Raw genomic sequence first — 23,742 nt, forward strand, 5'->3', positions numbered from 1 at the left:
ATCATCCGCTGCATAATTTGCAGATTTTAACAAGGACAAATTTGTTTCTAGCTGAAATGAAACAAAAGTTACTAAGAATAGGGTGACGCATGTTGCCGTGGAAGGCCCTTCACAAATGTTGATTGATCGCCTTTCAGTTGCTTATTTATTTGTGTGTTAAAGTGATACTAATGACGTGAAACCTGTGCCCACACAGTATTAACATGTACAAATGTCAACATAAGTAGTGTTATCACAAAATGTACCGCATTACATTGCGCAATTCTCCTTTCCTTTTTGCCTAATTTAATCAACCATGTCGTGTAATTGGCCCTTCCTTATCTCGTATAGCCAGTGCCCTGCATAAGTCTCACAAGGGAACAATGTTTCTTTACTGTAATAGAAGGGACCTGACACTTTGTAAAAGGAGTGTTGCATAGAAAATTAGTTGCTAAAGCAACATTCAAAAACATCAGTTCTGTACCTCTTCAGTCACCTGCTTGCTAATGCAGAGTCGGATCTAGGGGTTGTGGGGCCCCAGGCAGGATAGGAACATTCATGGCCTCTTTAAGAAGAGACATCACAGAAAGAGACATCAGTTTAACATTAATGTTCTGGTATTGTTGAAGGAAGCAATGCAAAAAACTACTTACCTAGCATGGATATCACTAACATGGCTAAAAATATAAATAATACCAATAATATAACTACTCCACTCTATGCCGTTTCCCCCTGACACTCTACTGTACACCACTCTACTCTGATATTCTATGCCACTCTACTCTTCTCCTCTCTACATCACTTTACTCCATTCTGCGCTGCTCCCCTCTGATACTCGACTGCTCTACAACACTCTGATCCAGTGTACTCAGTGGCATTTTTCTCTACGTCACTCTGCTACGCTCCACTCTGACGTTCCACTCTGACACTCCACGCCACTTTATTCCATTCTGTGTCACTCTACAGCACTACTCCACTCCACTCTGTGCCACTCCGCTCTATTCTACTCCAATCCTTAACATTGTATTAATGGGAAAAACATAACATTAATCAAACTGGCTGAAAGATAGGCCTAGGTCTCTCCAAAACTAACTTGATTACTACGATGTTCGCTAATTGTTTCCAGATTAGGGCATGATTAAAATTCAAAGTAAGATTGGCCCAGAACTATACAGCAAAACGTCCAGTGACTCCATAGCCCTCCCTTTATGCTAGTGAAGCTGAAGATAAAGCAATTGGATTTTAGCAGGCATGGGGGATCAACGCAAACAGATAGGTACATGCTAGATCAGGTGAATGACCTGCAAAAGCAGCAGAAAACATCAGAGAGCACAGACTCCAAAAGATAAAAAGAGGAGACAGCACAAGTGCCCTACTCAGATGGGGTGGGTAATATATTGGCAGTCAGAAGCGCCAGAGGCTGAACCACACCTGTACAATTAGCGACTAAACACAGCAGTTACACTCAAACTCCACTTTTAGGTTGAAGCCTACCAGACAGCACAGCTGCAAATAGGTATTGGGGACATGCTGAAACCTTACCATTGGCTTGCTATTTGCTTGCTTTCTATTTGCTGGCTTTATTTGTTTTAGGCTTTTTAGCATCTCTTTGTCCCTCCTGTGGAGCCTATCCTGTTTACCACCTCTCCGACTGGCCTCTTGTATTCTTCCACGAGTGCTCGCTTCTGTGGGAACTTTTGTTTTCTTTTTGTGAGCCACTTCAGTTGTCTGCTGTATGCTAGTTCACAGCAGTAAACATGCTGTATTTCTTTGAAAAGGTTTCCTGTCTTTTGCCTTTCTGCTTGACTGATTCTACTTATCCCTGCCAGTACATAACTCTCACATGCCTAGAAGAAACAATGTACTATCTGCCAGCTTGTTTATTTTGGTCAGTGCTGTTTATTAGTAGCATAACTTAAACTTTCCTTTAGATCTATTTCAGGCCCATGCCATAGGCACGGAAAGTAGTAGATTGGGGGATGCTGAAGCATTACCAAAAACAGCCATGCTGGAGTTAAGAAGTGATTTAGCAATAAATAGTCCTTTTAAAAGTTAGTTTTTATCTTGTCACATTTGCTGTGCAAAGACAGAGGTCAAATGTTATGTTCTGTTTTCCAGGGAGCTTGGTGAATACTTCTCCTTCTCTGACTGCAAAGTGAGAGGATATATGGGACTGTCTTACTTGGGATGTGAAAGGAAAGGCTTCAGGATGTTATTTTTTCTAGCACAGAACAACATTTTAATGCCCGTAAATTACCTGTACAAATATTTCAGAATGTATCTTAATTATGAAAGCATAAACGAAGCAAATTTTTTGTAACTCTGAAGTGTGGTGGAAAAAAATATTTCAATATGATCAAAACAAATCAGTACAATAGGTGATGCCGATTTCCCTACACATTATAGCTTGCTTGCTGTATAGTTTCATCAGTAAAACTGTATGTCTGCAAATGTAATGGTAATTTCACTTCTAAATGTATTGCCTGTAATGTCAGTGCTCTACCACACCATGCACACTCCACTCTATGCCACCCACTCTGAGTCTCTACTCTACACATTGTATGCCTCTCCACTCTACTTTACTCTGTGCCACTCTACACTCCTCCACTCTACTGCCCTTTGTGCCATTCTACTCAAAGAATGCTCCATTCTATGACACTCTACACCACTCCACTCTGCAACACTCTACTCCATTGTGCGATATGTACTCCACTGTACGATATCTGCTCCACTCTTTGTTATGCCACTCTACAACACTACTCCACGTCATTTCCCTCTTACGCTCCACCATACGTCATTCTACGATAATCTATGCCATTCCGCTCTATTCTACTCCAATCTACAGCTCTTAACACTGTCACTCTACTCCACTGTACTACATGACAATTTTCTCCACTCTGCTTCACTCCACTCTATGCCACTCTGCTCTACTCCCTGCCGCTCTATTCCACTCTACGATATTTATGCCACTGCACTATATGCAACTCCACTCTGTAACATTCCACACTCCATGCTACTCCACTTTACAGCACTACTCCAATCCAAGCCGCTCCACTCTACGATACTCTGCCACTTCACTCCGCTCTACTCCATAACAGTGTACAATACTCTGCCCGCTCCATTCCACTCTGACACTCTACTCTACAACTCTCTACTCCACAACAGTCTACTGTACTCCACGATAGACCACCCAAGTCTGTGCCAATCCACTGTACAACACGCTACTCCATTCTACTCTGCCACTCCATAACACTCTACTCCATTCTACGCAGCTCCCCTCCACTGTATTCCACTCTTCTCCTACTCCCCTCTAGGCCTCCACACTTTACCCCACTTTTCTTCACTGTAAGCCACTCCACTCTACAACATTCCACTATTTGCCATTCTACCCCACTCTATGCCACTCCACTCCATGACATGCTTCCCATGCCACTAACTTTTAGCCATGCTGAACAGCAATCACACTTTTGTATATGCAAGACTTGTTGGTTTTGCCAGTGCTTGTCAACAGCTGGAATAACTTAAAGATCTGCAAAAAAGATTGCTAACAGGGGAAAACAGTTTGTGACTAGGGAGACAAGTCATTAAGGAGCTACATTAAAGCAATAAAACAAAAAGAGCTAAATTCAGTAGACTCTGTGGAGTTTACATATGAAATGTAGCAACGTGGAATAGGTAGGTTGCGGGAGGTGGTGCTTGACTTGCAAAATAATGCTAACACTGATATATGAGATTTACAGTTTAAAAAAAATGTAAGCAACATTTCTCTAATAGCTGAGAAGACACTTGCCAAATTGGAAAGAGTCTAGAACCATGCCACTCAACTCCTATTTATTTTAAGAAGCAATATAGAAGTTGCGCTTGCACTCAGGTAAATCTGTTAGATCCTGGTTGAAAAGATACTTGAATGCAAGACCATTTCCATCATTCACAGGTCACTTTAGTCACTCACCAGGTATATAACCACACTCTTCCAACCTCCAACACAAGATCTGCCTCCCTGAACCTACAGTATTTTCTATTTGCATAGGCTCAGCAGGAGTGTGAAATTCCTATAGCCCGACCCCCCCAGGACATATTGTTTGAGGTCAAGGACAAGGTTTCATGTTTATTTTGTCCTTGGGACAAGTAGGTCAAACCCCCTACAGCAGTGGTTCCCAACCTCTTGATTTCTGTGGACCCCAACTTTATCATTACTGGAACCTACTGAGTCATTATTGGAATCTGGTGGACCTCCCACTGAGTCATTACTGAAAGCTGGGGACCTAATCTAATATTATCTAACTTTCTAAGCAGTCGTGGACCTCCTGAGGAGGCTTCGCAGACCCCAGGGGTCCCTGGACCACAGGTTGGGACCCACAGCACAAAACCCACTGGCTGTCAGTACCACATAATGGATCAGGGAACGGCATTGTCTGCAGATAAGGTAATATATGTGCCCACATGTTAATGCTGTTCAAACTAGTATTTATGGTGCATTAATGCTAAGTCCTTATTATTAGGGTGAGCACTCTAAGAAAATGTTGTATGCTCAGACTGCACTACTGACAGTGGTTTGAGTATAAAAATGTGTACACACATTTGCAAAGTTTAACAATATGAGGCTACGTATAATAGTCACAGCATGCTCTCTGGTTTGATGCAAATATTTACAGAAGCTTAAAAGCAGAGTTGGTGATCTTTGCTTTCAAAATAAAATGTTGATTTAAAAAAAAAAAATGCAAGTAGGGAAAAAAAAGGTTTTGCAGAACTACTGTGAAATAAAAAAAAGTCTAGCTCCAGCGTCAAGAATTTTCAAATCTATTATGGACACGGAGGTGAGGATTATGCCTTCTCTTTCTTTTCCTGTCTCAACACAGCAGCCAATCAAATAACCGTAAAACAAGAAACTTCAATACCCATGATGCTTTACATTAAATCGCATGTTCCAATCACATCTCAAGACCCATGTCCATATAAACCATGACCCCTTAAGTCACTTCCTCTTTCTTTGCCAAAGTCCGACAAACATCAAGCATCAGAAACTAAACTACTTACATATTAACTATTCCAACGACCACCAGATCCGAAATCCTGGAAAAACCACAAGCCAAGCTCAACAGGATCCACATCCAGAAGGAGAAAAACCTTCCAATGAGAACGAAGTCCACAGAGTTGTCTTCTCCGATAGCTGAACAGCGGAAGATGGAAACTTCACGGTGTTTTCTGATCAGACCCTAAACTAGCAAAAATAACTAAAGGTAATATCTCCCAAAATAGATGAACCTATATCAACACTTCTGTGAGCAAATCTATTAAAAACAAGAGAGGGCCAAATCCATAAACATGTATAACAAGAAGTACAAAAGATTCTTTACATTAAATTCTGATGAGCCATTCATATATATATATATATATATATATATATATATGATAATCCTCGCCTCTTTGTCCTTAATAGAATTGAAAATTCTTGACGCGTAAGCTAGAATTTGTTTTTATTCTATGTCAGGACCAGAGGCTTTGATTATGCTTGTTTAAAGCTGTCCAATACCACTGTAGCGACATCAACAACAGGTTTGTGATAGAACTTACGAAAAGTAGACTCAGAAGACCAATCTGCTGCCCTCATAATGTCCTCTAACTGACAACCTAAGGCATATGTCTTGGAAGCCATGGCTCCCCTTGCTGAATGTGGCCCAAATTCTTCTATAACCATACCAGCTTCGTTCATTAACCATTTCATCCATCTAGATAATGTAGCTGGCGAAACCGCCTTAAAAGGTTTCTGAAATGACATTAATAATTAACCCCTGGAGTCTTGTCTGAATTCTTCAGTGGCCACTTCATAAGCTTTCAAACATTGAACTACACACAATTGTGGATTATCAGGAAACATCGGATAAAAGTTACTGACCTGAATTTAGTTTTAGTCCTTCTCGTGATGGTAAAGGTAACACCTTCAGGAGAATAAACTCTCCCTGTCAGATCCAAAGCTCTGACATCTGATACTTTTTAACCTGAAATAAGGCAGAGTAACATAGTTAATTTCACTGAAATCTGTTTTCGAGAAAGATAACTATTAATCCTAAAAAACACAATCCAACATCTACATCCCATCCGAGAAGATTATAGGAGCTGAAGAGGATTCGACATGCGGATACCTTTCATAACCTTACATTCCAGAGAATGGTCCCCCCAGGCTTATCTTCGATATGCTCATGCCCAGCAGAGATGGCAGATCGGAAATTAGTAACCATTCTAAATGCCGATCCTGCGAGTTCAGCTAAGAAATTTACAATCAACTCAACGTCCGACCCCACAGGATTGAAACCCTGCCCGTCTGCGTCAGGCTGAGGTTTACCGCTTATGAGTGCCTGCAGCCCAAGCCTGTTTGTTGAAATTTGCAGCTTGCTGCGAAAGGCCTGGGGAATTCCATCTTGACCTGAAACCATCGAAACCATCAATATCAGTTTCTCTGACAAGACCAGTGGATGCTGAAGGCCCTCCACACTCATCAGAAGATTCTGACGAGGCGGAGTGAGAAGCGGAGGAGCGTGAGTTAAATGTAGAGCTACCAGAAAACACGGTTGGGCTCTCCAGAATGGGGTCACAGAGTAATCTCCACTTTCTGTTGCCGTATGTGAGACAGAACCCTGGAAATCATCGGGAACGGTGGAAAGGCCCCCTGAAACTGTGTCCAATCCTGAAGAAAGGCATCTGTTGCCAGAGGGTCCGGATGCCAGCTGAAAAATGTTATCTGAGAGTTGAGACATGAAGCAAAAAGATCCACGTCGCAAGGACCCACTCTCTGATTATCTGGAGGAAAATCATTGGATCCAGTTTCCAATCGCTGGAATCCCTCAGAAAGCTGGAGTTCTAGACCACTATAGTGTTCTAGAGGATTATCTTCCAGGTCCCCAGGACAACCAGGCGATGGCTGAGGCAATAATGCCAGAATTCCTTGTCAATTTCTGCCAGAATCCTGGACTTCGTTCCCCTCCCCCAATTTGTTGACATACCAGACTGCTGATATATTGTCTATCTTCAATAATATGCAACAGTCCGTCTTCTGAGGGGAGAGACTCTTTGTGGCAAAAGAGCCCGCCAGAAGCTCCAAGCAGTTGATGTGAAGATTCTGCTCTGAGCTCTACCATCGGCCCCCTGTCACCAAAGAACCACAACGAGCAACCCAGCTCCAACGGCTGGCATCCGATTCGATCACCACATCTGGGTAAGAACCGAAAATGGCTCTGCTGTTCCAAGCTTCCATATGCTGGAGCCACCAATGAATCTCCGACCTCACTTTGTCAGATAACGGAATCGGTTCAGAATAATTCAGACCCTTCAGAAAGTGTTGGATTTTGAGTCTCTGCACAACACGATAGTGAAAGGGAGCCGTAACAATTGCCTGAATAGATGAAGCCAGATGCAGTCGGGCTGACTGATGCAGACCTCAATTCCCTCTTGAAGTTGCAAATTTTCTGAGAGGGAAGAATAAGCTGTGAGCAGACTGAATCTGTCCTGAAACCCAGGAAATGTATCACCTGAGACGGACTCAATAGTGACTTCTGTACATTGATAAGGAAGCCCAACTCCAGTAAAAGATGAATAGTCCATTCTAAATGAGTCAGGAGAGTGGGTGCCTCCTGAGCCATCAACAAGATGTTGTCCAAATATATGATCAATCGCACCCATTTGGCTCGAAGAAATTTCACCACTGGTCTCATCAGCTTCGAGAAGCACCAGGGGGCTGACGACCGACCGAAAGGGAGAACATTGAACTGCAGGCAGTGACCCCTCCACAGGAACTGTAAATATCGCCTGTGTGGAGGAAAAATGGGAATCGAGAGATAGGCGTCCTATAGGTCTAGGCGGACCATCCAGTCACCTTCTAATAGAATATCTCTCAAAGTGTGTATTCCTTCCATTTTGAAGTGTCTGTACAAGATCCAATAATTGAAATCTTTAGGTTTAACACAAGGAGATGACCCTCCCCCCCCCCCCTTTCTTGTCTACTAAGAAAATGGGGCTGATAAAACTGCACGGGTGAAGGGAGGAAAAACTTACAGCCCCTTTGCCGATCAGGGTTTAAACCTCTTAAGTCTATAAAGGACTGGTCTGCAAGGGAAAAATACATTTAAAGAATGTGGCTTATTTGCTTCGGAGTACTGAGAAACTCCAACCGGAACCCCAATATCGTCTGAAGAACCCAAGGATCCCCAGAAATCTGTTTCCAGTTATCCAGAAACAATCCCACTGTGCCCCCCAGATGTACCTGAGAATGTGGTATAATGCTTACCGGAATATCCAGCGTCTTGAATTGCCCCTTGTTGTCCCCGGCGGGGATCTTTATGGAATCTGGAGCGTCCTCCTCTGGAGCAGGTGGGATAGAAGGTGGAGTCTGAAGATTGATCTCCATACCAACCTCCTCTCCCTCTGGGATAGTAGGTCTGAGGACTTCAGAAAGATCCTTGGCCGGACATTCGCCCTCCATAACGACCAGCCCTGAGAAAAAGGCCTCTTTTGAAAATCTTTTTGAGGGACATCTGTGCCTTATCAAGGGAGGAAAAAGTAGAGCACAACGTAGCCAGTTCTTTAATGAATGAAGCCCCGAATAGTAATCCGTTGGTCGAAGGGCCAGCCTCTGAGGTGGCCAAATCATTTAGTTTAGGTTTGATACACATGAGTATGGACCCTGATTCCTTAGCGTGGAACGCCATTTCTAGAATCATCATCAAAGGACCAGACATATCTAGCAATTTGTCTTGGTAGTTATGCCAAGATCTGTCCAGACCCTTTTTTGGGTCCCTTGCAAAATTTTTCATAACGGTCACCATAGTGGGGTCAATTTCCAGAGTGTCTGCAACCTTGCCCTCCAGATCTGGTCTAGGGCATTCCGCTCGAAGGCAGGACCGCACCACCTTATCGAAACTCTTGCGAATGTTGGACTGACCATACTTCGCCATTTCCGCAGGAGGAATCAAATTGGACGCTCTGGGGTGGACAATCTCTGTGGGAACAAAATCTAGGACATTAAGAGGGGAAACTTGTTTTTTAGGCTTCTTACTGGATCCTGGAACCTCAGTCATCTGAATCCTCAGATGAGGAATTTTTGTTTGACGAAGATGGGGAAAAACCGGAGCCTTTTTTTTTTTTTTTTTTTTTTTGGCGCTATAGTTATGTTCACTAGCTCGTTTGTGGCAACGTTTCTCAAAAGCGTCAGCATGGACGTCCACAGACACAAAATCCAATCCCTTATCTAAGTTCCTAGAATTTGATTTAGATTTAGACCCCTTGTTCTGAGTCTGGGGCTCCTGCAGCCAACCCTGTGTGCGAGCATAATCAAATAATTGGCCAGAAAAAGGTCCTAAAGCCCGTACAAGGGCATCGTTGACAGATTGTTGAACTCTGCAACCAATGGCTTCAACCAGTTTCATCTCCAACTGATTTCCAGGTTCCTCAGGGAAATATTAAGATTCTTGCTCATCCCATTGAGCCATTCTCCAGATATATTTAGTTAGATGATAGAACAGGAGATATTAATATAGGGGGAGTGTAAAAACCCCTGACCGGCTTAAAGCCAAATAAAATGTGGAGGGAGCAGCCTGTGGGGAAAAAAACAAACACTCTAGGCAAAGACTTTTATTCCAGCCCACTTTCTCCAAGTAACAGGACGTATAGGGAGCACAAAGAAGGGTCAGAGGTGGCCTCCACATGCTCTTGCCACAGAGACACAAACCGTTCTCCCAGAGGAAACACTCTGAATCAGATCGTCTCGTAAAACCGTAACGCAACGACGCAAAAAAAATAGAATTAGGCCTACGTGCTAGTCGCGTGGTCCGCTCCCACTCCACTAATGGGCTAGCTCGGCAAGAATCCGATCATAAAATAAACAAAGCGCTGAAGCCATAAAACGTGCAGGCATGCTGAATCGCTTCGCTCAGAGTATCAAATAATCACAAATATAGTGCAAATACTACAATATACACTTGCGCAACAGTAATGTAAGCAATCGAGTACTTATCTGCTCTGAAGCAGCAAAGAAAGAGGAAGTGACTTAAGAGTCAAGGTTTATATGGACAGGGGTCTCGAGATGTGATTGGAACACGTGATTTAATGTGAAGCCTTGGGGGTATTGATGTTTTTTGTTTTACTGTTATTTGATTGGCTGCTATGTTGAGACAGTAAAAGAAAGAAAATGCATAATCTAAGCCTCTGGTCCTGACGTGGAATTTAGGTTTCATTTCTTTAAAGCATCATTCAGTAAATTGTGTTGATGCATGCTAGTAGTTCCAAAAAAATATTCATGATGGAAAACTCAGTGTAACCGGTTCCAACAAGATTATGGGAAACATGAAAATAAACAAGCATTGGCAAAGCCAGTAGGTCTGACATTGTTGGTCAGCCTTTTGGGTTTGTCAATGAGTGTCTTCTTTTGCTATGATTTTTGTAAAACTTTGTTTTGGGAGCTGCTGGGCCCTCACAATCATAACAAACATTGGCTAAAAGCAAAAATATTTTTGGTCTCAAAAAGCACACCTTGCCACAGTAGTTCAGGGCATTGAACGAAACTACTTTGTGCCAGTTTGTTCCTTGTGAAAGAGCAGAATGCCGTCACTTATAGTGAAGTCAGCTGATAAATAGAGGGAGAGTTACAATGGAAATAAAAAACGGGTCCCAATTCTTTAAAAAAAAAAAAAAAAAAAAAAAAAATCACAAAAGTGCACCCGTGATATATATCCTTCCATTAGTGCAGATTTACAGTTTTCATGAAATCAAAATCATTTACAGAAGTAGGCCAGGAAATGGTACTACTAAAAATTATTTGTGAACTGCATTTTAGCACGAGCAAATATGCATGTGTAGATGTTCTCATGCTAAAATCTGTTGAGTTTTTACAAGTTCACTTTTCCTCAAACCACTTTTTCTCAATCCTGGAATAAGTTTTACTTGTACCCTGATCTGGAGTAAATTTCCAGCCTTATACTGTACAAGAAAAGATTAGAGAAAAGCTGGTGAAAATCCTGAAAACTTCTAAGTTAGTAACACAAAATGACATTACAATCATGGAACTATTGCTTACCCCTAGCTCCAGCCTCTGTATATAGATCTGCTGAAAGGTAGCAAAATAAGGGAGTTGCTACTATTCAAATCCTACATAATCAGGGAGGCTATTATCAGAGCACTCATTAGATTGTGCATAATTTATCACCATAGTACATGGCACCAAAGGGACAAGTGGATTTTTTTTTACAGGACAAGTAGATTTATGAATCTCAATGCCTTTATCACCTCCTGCTGGAGTAAGCTTTGACTACTCACTATTGCCTTTTTTGAAGAGACTACTTTCTAAAATCAACAACTCTTATCTAAATGACATTAAATAGTTATATAACAGCAATCGTAAACAACAGTATCCTCTACAGATGCTGCTAACTAATCACCTATTGTCCCGACCCAAAGAAAAGGTGTCACAATTCTGTTTTTTTCCTTTTACAGAACAATATTGTGGGACATTCAAGAAAAGGCTAGCCAAGATATGTCAGAAGATGCAGAGAAGTTTTGAGCCTGCTGAAGGTTTTTCGAGCAGAGAAACATCTACAGCTTTTTTTAGTTTTTACATTATTATGAACTTATGATGAGGCAAGAAAGATATTGCAAAGGGAGTTCAGGGCAGGAGCTAAGATCTCGAGATCTCCGGTCAGGCTGTGTGCAGGAAAGGGTACCACTGGAAGTGACATTTAATAGAAAGGTCAAGAGGAGTATTAGTGTACACAGAGAGCAGACTAAAATTCATCAGGAACATTGAGGATGAGAAAGATGTTACATGCATTCCAAAGCTAAGTCAATAATTGTACATTTTGTACACAGAAAATAAAGAGCTAGGTAACTGCAAACTTTGGTAGAGGCCTAATGGACTTAGCAGCACACACTGGTTCTACAACATTTTTACCTCTTCTCCAGCCTCCTTACTTTTTTTTTGCTGATTCTGCCCAATTACATACACCTCTCACCTCCATGCTCTGCTTTCCACCTAATCTTTTACAAACTTATTACCTACGCTTGATCTCATCTCTCCACAAGCATCTTACCTTATCTCTCTGATTCTGCCACTCTTACAATCATCTTTCCACATAATGCGCTCTTCTTTTCCTGACATCTTCCCAACAAGCCTATCCCTTCTCTTGCATCAACTTTTTTCTCAGGTTCTATCCCTTTTTAATCAACGTCTTCCTTTTTCCCCAGCCTCTTCTTGCTGATTCCGCCCCTCTTAAATCCACGTCTTCCTTCCATACACAACACTTTACCACTCTTCTGCCCCTAGCCTCTTAACTTGTTTCAGTTGTTCTCCTTCTTTACATCCATCTCCCCTTCTATCCATTGTGCGAACAGTTTTTAGGTTGAGCGAGCAAGCGCTCAGACGTGTTGTAATCTCTGTGGGCTTTTAGCCACACCCATCACTATCTCTTGTTCATGGGCTTGCCTTGAAAAAAAATCTTTTATCATTGGTAAATACTTTTACGTATGTCCCTCCTTGGGGCAGTTTTGTTACCACTTTGGCCCTCAAACCTGTTACAAGGATAATTGCACTTTTGCCGATATGATTGACTGCAAGCAAACTTCTTTTTCCTTTTGTTGCCCTCCTTGGACCTCGCGGTGGCCATGGTGCTACGAATTGACTTGCTTATGTCGACTGTTTTACTTTTTTTTCAATTTATGTGGCAAGAAAAGTCCGGTTAGGAATTTACAACGCTAATAGCTCTTACTCGAGCAAACGAGAGACCCATTGCATTGCAAATGCTTGTTACATTTTTGCATGGACTCTGCTCCTCCTGACGCTACTTTTTTTTTGCATACAATTGTAGATGGAAAAGTCGCTGAAAGCTCGGGCAAGTCACTAAAAACTCAAGCCCAAAATGAACCGAGTTTTCACAGGAGGTGAAGTGACCTGTGGCTACAGCCGCCCACCATGCATAATAGGGAGGCAGGCTTGAATCCCAGCTTTGTCTCAGCATCCTGTGAACCCAGGCAAATCTCTTTGATGGAAACAAAATTAACATAGTCTTTATCTGTTAAAAGCACTCTTATGTTCATGGCCAAGGTTCGTGCTGTGTAAAACTACCAGAAATACAATGTGAACCCTGACTATCACAAAGGCTGTAGGCTCATCCTCCAAGAATTAAGTTTAAGAATTATGTTTTATTGTCATATGGATACCCATGTAGTGGCTGAATTGCATAGTGAGAAACTGGAAAATCTAGAACCGGTCTAGGCTATCCTGCTTGACCAAATTGTGTGATTCTAAGTGAATGCTTTATTTCACTGACCTCCATTGTTTTCTTTATCACACATCAGAGCACATGGAGTAAGGATGTGTACTGTATCTAACCTTTTGTGTTTGATGTAATGGACTTTAATTTTGCACCAGATTAAATAAGAATCTAGCCCACATATAGTGTACAAATGAACCCTGACATGCCTGATAGTCAGGGCCACTGGAATTATGTCATTTTGGTGGTTGCTGCATTTCTGCATAATTATAGATTTGCCGCATAAGCCATCTGCTACATAATGCAGCATTTAACAAAAAAAGTTGTTTCTAGCTCAAAACGATCAAAAGTTACTAAAAACACAGTAACACTTGTTTCTGCACAGTGGAAAGCTCTTCACAAAGGTTGACTGGTCATCTTTCTGTTGCTTATTGCCAGGACCACTTGAATTATGCAGGTGAGTAGGGCCAAATTACCAAAGAGTGGATTAAATTATGCCGCAAGAAAAGGCAAATAATACAACACATTTTGTGATAGCTTTACTTTATTATTGACATTTTTACAAATGGGAACACTCTCTGTGGAAAAGATTTCGTATACGAAGTAACAATTTAACACACAAATATAGAAATAAGCAACTGAAAAATAACCAGTCATTTTTAGTTAAGGACCTTCCAGTGCTCAGGCACACATACCACCATTTTTTTCACAACTGTTGATCCATTTGAGCTAGAAACAAATTTTGTTTGTCACAATTGTCAGATTATGCCGCAGATGTATAGCGTGGTAAGCTTTGTAAATCCATAATAATGAGAAAAATGCTGCAGTTGCCGGATTGCATAATTTCAGTGACTCTGCTTATTGCTGTATTTGGATGTCTGACTGGTACTAATAAGATGAAAACATGGTCCAGATAGTAATTACATGGTAGAAAATGGCCACATAATGAGGTAATACTATCACAGAATGTGTTTTATTATGCCATATAATATGCCTTTCTTGCCGTATAAGTTAGTAAACCTTGCAACCTCATTTGGTCCTTTTCTGCCACATAATTCCAGTGGCCCTGCTCCTAGTTAACTAATACCATTATCATCAGTACAGAGGCAGAAATGTTCCTCAGTTCATGTTTTAAAAGCTTACTTTTGCTAAATACATCTTAATACAGTGGTAAAGTCCGATGTACTAAGGCAAAACACTTCTGTGTGTTTAAGAAATATGGTTTGTTGAATTCTGATGACACCATCTCCCTTTCCTCCATCCTAGGTGAGTAATAAGGCATGTTTTTTTCTTTTGGTATGAGTCCTGCAGGACGTGAAAATGACACCTTGCTTTTCATTCATGTAGGGGCAGACATCGCCTCACACCTAAAAGCACTTACAGTCCCCATCTGTTAAGTGTTATCATGCAGATGAAGCAATTAGATTTCCAAAGCCCTTTCAGCCCATGGCCGAGTGGCCCAGGGGTCCCCCTCTTAACCACCCCTGGACCTCTCTGCGCTGCATCTCTGCTGCTCCTTGGCCTCGTAACATTGGATTATTTTGAAAAGTGGTGCTCTGGGGTGGAATCCCTTACTTATGAGCAAGAGTGAGGCCCAGGACAACTGCCCATGCCTAGCGCAGACCCTGTTAAATGCAGCCACAGTGTTTTTCATGGACCAGAGATTGGCAAAGCAGAATTTATTTATAGTCTGTTAGCAGCCTGTCACAAGGCCCCCAAAACTTTTGTTTAGCTTTTACTGCATAAGTTAGGGGTAGAAATCAGTAGTGTTCTGTCCTGTGTTATACATTTCCCAAATGTGAGGTTCTTCCCTTCTTGGTCTTTCCTTGCCAGATACCCATCTGTGGAGTATGTGCAAGGATGTAGAGGTATGGACACAGAATGTAAGGTTTATTCAACCAGCTTGGCTTCAAGATATGGGTGTGTGTTTTGTGAGTGTTATTTTCCTGTGGCCTATCCCAAGGGTGGGGATGCTGGTGAAATTCCATGTTCTGAAGTGGGGTCCATAATCTGTCTGTTTTGAGTTCTTAAGGAAATATGAAGATGCCATAAAGTTTCTCCACCTTGGACTGGATGTGTTGAAAGCTGCTGGTTTTAATATTTGAACAACAGGATACTTTGTGTATTCATCTCAGATGACCAACTGGTGTTGTCCCTCTGAGAGTGACTCAAAGTTGGCGTGCACATCTTGCCACAGCCCCTGTTTTGAGTATTTGGTGATGATGGGGCTTTGTTGTCTGGGTTTCCTGATGCTTGACGGCATTGACATTTTCTGTCAATTTGATAAATTACCATATCCATTTTTAGGAAAACACATCTCTCCGAGGCAAGCTTTTGTTTTTGGGCCTTGATGTGCTTGGGCCTTGATGTCATAGATGAGCAATGTGTAAGCATCAGGATTGTGGTATGACCAGCTGCTCACCTCGGAGCAAGAGACCTTGAGGGGTACTGAAAAATGTGTTGTATGACCCTTAATGCCATTACATCTTCCTGGCTGTCAGCATCTTTTGCATGTCCATCTACTACAAATGTCTTCCATTGGTTAGTTTCTGCCATTTGCCTTGCTTGTTTTAGGTAGCTGTCTTTGCACTAGCATCCAGCGATGTATTCTAGATGGCTGGCACATGTACAGGAAGGTGTTACAAACCACTTGTCAGCTTCTGTGTGGGATTCCTGTTGATCTTTTCTGTCTGCGTAGGAATGCTACAAAACATAATCATCTGGGTTAATGCTGCCAAGTCAGTATTTTAAGGTGAATTTGTACGTTTGTAATTTTAATATCCATCATCCAAAGCAAAGTGGTGGATGTTGGGCTGAACCTATGAACAATGCAAATACAACTAGTCGTCAGCCGGGAGTCTGAATGAATGTCCACAGAGAGATAAGTGGAAAAAAGTGCAGCTCCAGGACTTCTTGTCCTAATTGTGAGTACCTTTTTTTCAGTGTCTGGGAGGAACTTGTCTTTAAAAAAAAAAAAAAATCGGCCTCTACCCATCCCTAATGTGATGTTGTTTCAAAATAGCCCTAAAACAGACAGTGCTGGCATTGACAACCAACTCAGTCTTTGGTTGGGTCATCGTTTACGTTGTGGTATCTTATAGTAGGGTCGTCTTGATTTTCTGGAATATTTTGTCTTCCTGTGCACTCCACTGCCAATTAGATGATGACTTAGTGAAGGTAGAGTGAGGCAACGTTCAGGAGGAACTTCCCACAATAAGTTGCTATTTCTAAGAATCTTCGGACATCCAATAATGTCATAGGCAAAGTACCATTCTTGGTTACCTTGACTTGTGCAGAGTCGACATTTATTTTCCCTCCTGAGAAGATGTGTTCATTTCAGACCTCAAAAATTAACCTTTTCTTTTGACAAGGGTGAGGGAACTTCATCTTCCTCATTATTGTCAGCGACCAGTGGCGTGCCAGTTATCTTCACAAACAAGATCTTGTCATTGTGGTCTGCATCCATCTTGAGATCGTGTTGTCGGTTTTGCTGTCATCAGACTTTGGTGAACCGCAGGCTCTTTCTGTATAGCAACGTACCCACGCAAAATGGTTTGCTTTCTTGCAGTTTGAGCAAGCCTTCCATTTTGCTGGCCATTCAGCCAGTGGGTGTGGAGGGAGACCAAAATATCCACAGTCTCTCTAACATGCCTCTCGTTGTTACAGGATCTTATGTTTTTGGAAGTCTGCTGATTGTCTTACTGTGTCTCCCACTTCCGTCTTGATGGGTTTGTGATCCTCAGTCTTCCTCCATTGACAGCCGGTTTAGTGGTGATTCCATTTGTTCTTTGCTGTCATAAGATAGCTAGTGAGATTATGCAAGGGTTAACATTTCATTGCTCTGCATCCCTGGTTGATGGAGTATTTGGCGTCGTAGGGCTGCTGATTTGCAGTGTTTAATTTGGGCTTTTTTTTTTTTTTTTCTTATTATATTCTGTGCTACTTATCTGTGGTACATGGCAATGCCACTGTACTGTGGAGGCACAACAGGGTAAAGTGTTTTCACATAAGGCCTGTCGAGGTACTGTGAACAGACAGTGACCAGTTTTGAGTGCCATGGTAGCGCTCAGGTTTCCAGTAAGCAGTGTGCAGCTGGGGGATTTGAGTTACATGCCTATTATAGTGGAGGGCTCTGGTGGCTGTGGCTTCTTCATCACCAGTGTGGTGAGTGAGTGCAGGAGCACTGACTCAAGTTGTAAGGGTTACTAGGCCAACTGATGCTTGAGCTCCTCTGGGCTTTATTTATTACTCCACTGACACTGCACTTGGTGTGAATGTGTTTTGTGAGTTTTGTGCGCGCCAGGTGGCACACTAGAGCAATCTTGCATGAGATCTTGAAATTGCAATGTCTGTTTTAGTGCATATTAGGCTAGATAAATAGTAGGGCTATGTCTTGAGCTCCCTGTTGCCTCAAGTCTGAGCCCCTCTGGAAACTAGTGGCTCCCAGTGTCATCCTAGATATAACTTAAAATTGATGTGTTAAGCCTGGTAAAATGCTCTGGCCTGGAATGAACACTTTCTGATCTGGGTCTATTAGTGAAGTTAATTTATTTTAATATTGGAGTAATCAATGTTGATGCACACAACAATACATTCATATACACGAATGAAGTTGCATCACCATTACTAGATTTCCTCTGTTGTGAACTCTCCCTCAGCCCAGACATGAAGACAAGCGGTCAGGCAGGCTCTGAAACCTAGACCTGAGGTTATTGACTGACCGGTCACAGGTAGGATGACAAATGCACAAACAGGAAACTTGAATCAAATCCCACAGATAGGCGCAGCAACACCACCAGGGTCCCAGGAGATTGGCCTCAATAAAACACACATGACCAGAGGTGCATGCATTCTCAAAAACACCATGAAGTTAGATGACACATGTAGGTAGGAACACTTAGCCAATCAGACTCAGCACTCAGCGCACGCAGCGATCATGAGCCCCCTCAGGCCAGACATTTGTCCGCGTACTCGCTGGCCCACATTGCGTCCCCGCAAGTTTGAGGCCCACATGCATTTGAACCTTACTTATGACTCCATGACAACTGTTCGCGTTCTTAACCAAGAAAAAAATGTTTTTAATTACTTTATGGTTTTTCGAGAAATATATAAAACACCACTCCAAACTGATGTACTTTGAGAGACAGTCTTCAAACCCCAGTTCTATAATTGCTCTCGAAGCTGTAATGTTTAATTGAACAAACTGTTCCTGTTTTTCCAGACGCCATTTGTCTTTTGTTTTTTAAAGTAAATTCACATTCAGGCAACATTTCCCTAATATTGTATTTCAGATAATTTTACACAACCTTTTATACTCTGGTTTTGAGAGAGATCGGAGGCAGTCTGTAATTGCTTGAAGTGGCTACTTCCCCTTTTAAAGGCACACTACTATAATTCCCTTCTTTGTGGTTGTTGGCAAGCAAGAAGTTAGCATTCCTTGAGTTGTTATATGGGGTTAGTAACATAGGGCACAGTAGGGGTGCACGTTTATCATAAATTCTAGGGCTAATCCATACAACCCAGTTGTCCTATTCCTCCACTTTTTATAGTCTTTTTAGATAAGCGGGTAAAACCTATTGACCAGGTCCTTTACAAGGATTTTGACATTAAAATTGAGGAGTGAAATAGGCCTCTACGATTTACAGTTAAAAAGATTGTTGACCGGTTTAAGGATCAGAGTTGTTAGAAGCCTATTACATTCCAGTTGTGATGGTCCATTTGCTGTGCCTCTTTTGAACATTTTAAGCAATAATTCTGAAATCTTGAATTTGTTAATCTGGCAGACTTCTGCTGGGAACCCATCTCAATCTGGGTTTTACACTGCATCACGTCCTCAGTAGCCTTTGTGAGTTCCTCATCAGATATATTATTGCTCAAGTTCACCATCTTGTCTAGGGAAAATCTCAGTAGAGTGACAGCCAATATGAATCTTTCTTCAAAACAGGTGGAATTGGCATGGTCTGAAACATATAGGTTTGCAAAAAAGGAATCAAACTCCTTAATGATGTACAATGAGCATAACAACATACTTCCCTGGTCAGGAGCTTTAGATCACAGGAATAGTCTGATTGCTTCTTATTTGTATTGTTTGCAAAATCTTGGACTTTTGCCCCTAATCTTCAGTCTTTGTAGTGCAGATTCTGCCTTTGACTTCTCTGACCTCCTGGTCAGCATCTTTTGCCCTTCCCTGTGTAGCTCCATAGCTCCACCTGCTGCTGCTGCCTCTGCCTTGAGCAAACTGAGAGCCTGCCTGACTCTCAGTTCAAGGTCCTCCTCCACCCGCAGGCTCCTGCCTGCGCCTCATCTCTGGTGGTCTAGTGGCTATCTGCAAATGAATATCTTCTCTCTCTTGATTTCAGCTTTTACTTCAGCCTTTACTTCTGTTTTTATTTTCGTTTATTTAATTTTTTTCCCCTCTTGTCTTTCTCTCTTCTTTCACTCTCCCTGTGTTTTCCCCGCACCGCTGCTGTCCCACCCCGCAAATAGCTTTTCCCACCTCCAGGCACACCTGTCTGTGCCCGTCTGCACCTGGGCTATGCCCAGCGCCATGGAGGCTGGTCCTCGCTCCATCCTGCAGTTCGACGCCAACACCCTACGTGCCCTCAACCCAGTAAGATCCTAAGCCTGCCACCTAGCCAACCCCAGGAACACTTATGGACCTTTTTCATGCCACGCATGCTCTCTCACCCTCCAAGGACCACCTCACAATCCCATACTCAGCACGGACGACCACCTCAAGTGCATACTTCTCAATACACGCTCCCTTGTCAAGCATGCAGTAGAAGTTTGGGACCTCCTCAACGTCACCTTCTTCACAGTGACATGGATCACCCCCGCTTCTGTCCGAGACGTTGCCATGTCCATCCTGGACAACTACAAAATCATCCACAAGGACGGAGACAACTGGCCTGGAGGAGGCATTGCCATAGTCTACAAGAACATCCTCTGCCTGACGACCACCAACGAGTCACAGTCTCAGCCAACCCATGAACACCTACACTTCCAGATTCAGACCAACCCCAACTCCTCCATTCGTGACACACTCATCTACAGGCCACCCGGACCACAACTATAATTCTGCAAAGACATCTCCAACCTCGTCGCCCCCTCATGCGCTCACCTACTTGGACTACATCCTACTTGGCGACCTCAACATCCACCTTGTTACCGATAATGACCCCAACACCACAAATTTCCTAGACAAACGCACAACAGTCTGCCTAAAAAAAAAACAACTCATCAACGTCCCCACTCACAGAGCTAGACACAACGTCAACCCCGTCTTCTCAGCAGGGAACATCATCACCATCTCATACTCCTCCGAATACCATTGGACCGACCACTAGTGTGGCCACTTTACCGTCACAAATAACACAGTATGCCACTATGCCCCCACCCCCTCAGCAGACGCTGAGGCAAAGTTACAAAAGCACAACTCACCAACACTCTCAACCACTCCCACCCCCATCTGATGCAGCAGACGCTAATGAAGCTGCATGCAATCTACACCACTGGTTACCGGAATGCGCCAACAACGTAGCCTCACCTAAGGAAACCGACATAGCAAAACACCTAAATGGTTTACGGCAGACCTATAAAAATCCACGCGCTCCTGCAGATGACTGGAACGGAAATGGAGGAACAGCAAATCAACCAAAGACCTCACAGCCTACAAGAATGCAGTCACCATGCATCACCAGAACATCAGAGCTGGCAAAAAAGCCTGCATTCAAGAACACCTCAGTCCCAGCGCTCAGCACCACTGCCAAAGATGTTACGAACCCCGGGACAGACCCCACATCCATCCATCCATCCATCCCTCCTTACTTTCCTCCCAAGACCTCTGCAACGACCTTGCCACCTTTTTTCACCAAAAAATCCAGGACATTTACAAAGGCTTCGGGAACCAAAACCCACCCACAACACCCACAAACACCACCACGGACCCAGCACCACACCAGATCCTGAACTGCTGGACCCCATCACAAAAGAGGACACCCGAAGACTCATGAACTCCATCCACTCGGGAGCACCCCCGGATCTTTGCCCTCACCAGATCTTTAACCTGGCCAGCACCACCATAGCACCTGAGCTCTGCCAAACTATCAACCGATCCTTTGAGACCGCCAACTTCCTATTAGACTGAAAGCACGCCGAGATCAACCCACTGCTCAAGAAACCCACCGCCGACCCAAGGGAGCTGAAAAACTACAGACCCATCTCTTTGCTCCCTTTCCCAGCCAAAGTAACGGAAAAGGCCGTCAACCAGCAACTTGCCAAATTCCTAGAAACCCACTAAATCCTAGACCCATCCCAATCCAGATTCAGAGGTAACCACAGCATCGAAACAACAATCCTAGCAGCCACCGACGACATATGCATCATACTAGACAACAGAGACATGGCCGCACTCATCCTCCTCGACCTCACCGCTATGTGTGACACCATCTCCCACTCCACCCTCTGCGCCAGACTACACAACGCTGGCATCCGAGATAAAGCCCTGGAGTGGATCAGTTCTTTCCTCACCAGAAGAACACAGTGTGTCGGGCTACCGCCGTTCCCGCCAGAACCCAAAGACACATGCTTAGGAGTGCTCCAAAGATCATCACTCAGCCCAACGCTTTTTTATATCTACATGGCCCCACTAACCAAGATCATCGAACAACGCAGCTAAACATTGTCCCCTACACCGACAATACCCAACTGATCCTCTTCCTGTCTGATGACTCTGCAAAGGCCAAGAGAAATTTCCACAATAGGATGAGGGCAGTCGCCACCTGGATGGAAGCCAGCTGCCTCAAACTCAATTCGAACAAGACAGAGATCCTCGTAATCGGCTCCACCACTTCTGCCTGGAACAACTCCTGGTGGCCCACCGCACTGGGAAACGCCCTTGCTCCCAGGGACTACGCACGCAGTCTGGATTCCTTTCTATCCATGACCCGCCAAGTCTCATCGTCATGCTTCCACACCCTCTGACACCTGCAAAAGATTTTCAAGTGGATCTCCTCCAACACGAGGAAGACATTCTCCCACGTAGTTGTCACTAGCTAACTGGACTATGGCAACACACTCTATGCCGACATCACCAAGAAACTACATTCAAGACTACAAAGAATCTAGAATGCAGCAGTCAGACTGGACACCCCCCAACACAGCCACATTTCCTCCCACCTCAGAGACCTTTACTGGCTCCCAGTCAACAAATGCATCACATACAAACTCCTGAGCCACACCTGCAAGGCACTACACAACATAGGACTGGCATACCTCAACCACCGCCTTGCCTTCTTTGTACCTAACAGGCATCTCCCTTCTTCCCAGCTCGCCCTTGCAGCCATTCTCAAGGTCCGGAAAAGCACAGCAGGAGGAAGATCCTTCACCTTCCTCACAGCCCGGATATGGAACACGCTACCTCTTATACTCAGGCAGACCGCATCACTGAAGCAGTTCAAGAAGGACCTCAAGACCTGGCTGTTCGATTACACAGCACACCCACAAATAGCGTCGTGAGACCCTACGGGTGATTAACTGCGCTTTAAAATCACTCTTTGATTGATGGATGTAAAGATGGCATTCTGCTTAAATTTGGCTTTTGCCAGATCTTGCAAGAGTTGTGCACTACATACAGCGTTCCAGCATACCATGAAGTTTTCCATGGATGCTTCATGTGCCTTCTGTTCTACCAGTGTGTTCTGTTTTGTTTGGGCAGAATCCCTCATCGTGATATCAGAGGATACTTAACCCTTGTTGCACCTTCTAAAAAAAAAAAAAAAAAAAGTCTGCTGTATGTGATTACAATAGTCATTTCCTTCAGCTTGTTGTACTTAAAGGTGTTCATACTCTGAGCATGGTATTACTAGTCCTAAGTCTAGTTATAGCAGCACAAGTGCATGGTCTGCTACACCCTCCACTTCAAGAATTGAGTACTGTAAGCAAATGGATTAATTGCGGAGGGTGTCTACCAACCTCACTGAATAATCACAATCCTTGTCAGGTTGAACCCTCAAGGTCACTAAATTAACCTGAGCTCAACCCGCTTGTAGCTATGGCACAGAGCAGACAGGCTTACCTTAGGGCAAACTGTAATGTATTTTATAATAATACCAAAACAGTAATTAAGTCAAAATGTAAAACAATAAAAATTCCAAACTGAATTAGGGAAAAAAAGTAAAATTGTATTTAAAAAATGACCCTAAAGTAACAAAAATATAATAAGATGAACTGGAAATAATGTCAAAATAGAGGTAAAAAGAACAAAGTGCCAATGATCGTCACTAATCATGGTAGACTGAGACCAGGGCTTAATTTAAGGCTGACCACGATGCAGAGCAGCTCGAATACACCAACTAGGTTTGTTCTGGCAAAGATTTTACCTTCTGATATAGGGTCTGATTTAGAGTTTGGCAGATTGGTTCCTCCATCACAATTGTGACGGATATTCCTTTCGATATGTTGCACTTGTGATACGACGGATGTTGCGCTGTTGCCTCACCAGACGCCGGTT

The 23,742-nt window shown here is 43.1% G+C and overlaps 1 protein-coding gene across 1 annotated transcript in view; it reads left to right on the forward strand.

The window, feature by feature from the left end:
* Positions 1-23,742, forward strand: part of CLPX (caseinolytic mitochondrial matrix peptidase chaperone subunit X) — a 360,248-nt gene that overhangs the window by 1,087 nt on the left and 335,419 nt on the right. The gene's annotated exons all lie outside the window — the stretch shown is intronic.

Source organism: Pleurodeles waltl, chromosome 3_1, assembly GCF_031143425.1.
Source record: "Pleurodeles waltl isolate 20211129_DDA chromosome 3_1, aPleWal1.hap1.20221129, whole genome shotgun sequence".
In the NCBI taxonomy this organism is placed as follows: domain Eukaryota; kingdom Metazoa; phylum Chordata; class Amphibia; order Caudata; family Salamandridae; genus Pleurodeles; species Pleurodeles waltl.